Raw genomic sequence first — 1,241 nt, 5'->3', positions numbered from 1 at the left:
AGGTAATCTTGTGAGTATGCATCGTGATGGGGATAGATTATTGCAATTATTAATCTTCAACGAGGAATGCCTAGTAGGCGCAAGTCAGCAGCTTGCGCCGATTACGTCCCTGCCCTTTGTACACACCGCCCGTCGCTCCTACCGATTGAGTGTTCCGGTGAATTATTCGGACCGTTTTGTGGCGCGTTCGTGCCCGAAATGGGAAGTTTTGTGAACCTTAACACTTAGAGGAAGGAGAAGTCGTAACAAGGTTTCCGTAGGTGAACCTGCGGAAGGATCATTCACACGTCCTTATTCTTTATTAACCATCAACCTTTGAATCCCAAGCAAAACATGAGTTTGCATCTCTCTCCATTGGAGAGATTTGCATTCAAGAAGCGTGATAGTATCGAAAGGTATTATTGCCTTCTTCATGTTGGATATCCTGCGCTGCTTCCAATATTGGAAGCCAGTGCAGGTATCCGGGGGTGCACAGCGAAGGGGCTCAATTTCTGGAAATTCGTGTCTCTGTTGGGATACTGATTTCCAGGAGTTTCTTCAGTGTGCATTCTTTTTTCCCACACCGTTATTTCAAACAACAAATCTGAGGAACATTTGAGAGAGAGTGAAAGATTGTATCTTTCTGCATCTCTCTCGATGTGCTTTCAGATTGCTTCCTAAACTATAATGTTATTTTAAATTTTCAGCAATGGATGTCTTGGCTCGCGCAACGATGAAGGACGCAGCGAACTGCGAAACGCAATGTGAATTGCAGAATTCAGTGAATCATCAGATTTCTGAACGCAAATGGCACCTTGGGGATATTCTCCTTGGTACGTCTGTTTCAGTGTCTTTGAAATCACAATTTTCTGCTTTTTTAGGGTCGTTGCTTCAGTTTGGCTGAAGCCCCCTAGGAGCAGTATGATTGGGTGTCATGAGTGTTGAATACTCAATGTCACCCTGAATAATGAACACAGCGGAGAAACTACTCGTGCCTCTTCTTTTAGAGGCTCAAGTGTATTGTTGAGTTGTATCGATGACATCATTGAGATACGGTGGCTTCTTCATTGAAGACAAAGTTTCATTGATGCTGTCGATCGACTTCAATACCGCAATGGAATTTCGGTTCCATTGTTGCTCTGCGAGGTTTCGTTGTTGTTGTTTTGTCTCGGGCGTTTGTCCGATTTATTTATCAGACCTGAAATCAGGCGAGGTTACCCGCTGAACTTAAGCATATTATTAAGCGGAGGAGAAGAAAATAA

General features: G+C 43.6%; 3 non-coding genes across 3 annotated transcripts; all 3 read right to left on the bottom strand.

Moving 5' to 3' along the window:
• TGME49_457910 lies at positions 1–252 on the bottom strand (the record flags this gene model as incomplete). Its single annotated transcript, XR_001974135.1, has 1 exon — positions 1–252. It is a non-coding gene; the product is annotated as an 18S ribosomal RNA (ribosomal RNA).
• Positions 253–676: 424 nt separating this feature from the next.
• On the bottom strand, positions 677–834 carry TGME49_457900. Its single transcript, XR_001974134.1, has one exon. It is a non-coding gene; the product is annotated as a 5.8S ribosomal RNA (ribosomal RNA).
• A 338-nt stretch (positions 835–1,172) lies between these two features.
• On the bottom strand, positions 1,173–1,241 carry TGME49_457890 (the record flags this gene model as incomplete). The annotated part of the gene is made up of 1 exon (XR_001974133.1): positions 1,173–1,241. It is a non-coding gene; the product is annotated as a 28S ribosomal RNA (ribosomal RNA).

The sequence above is a fragment of the Toxoplasma gondii genome (genome assembly GCF_000006565.2).
Source record: "Toxoplasma gondii ME49 unplaced genomic scaffold asmbl.208, whole genome shotgun sequence".
In the NCBI taxonomy this organism is placed as follows: domain Eukaryota; phylum Apicomplexa; class Conoidasida; order Eucoccidiorida; family Sarcocystidae; genus Toxoplasma; species Toxoplasma gondii.
Note: the sequence above shows the minus strand (reverse complement) of the source record. Positions and strands in the feature narration are given on the sequence as shown.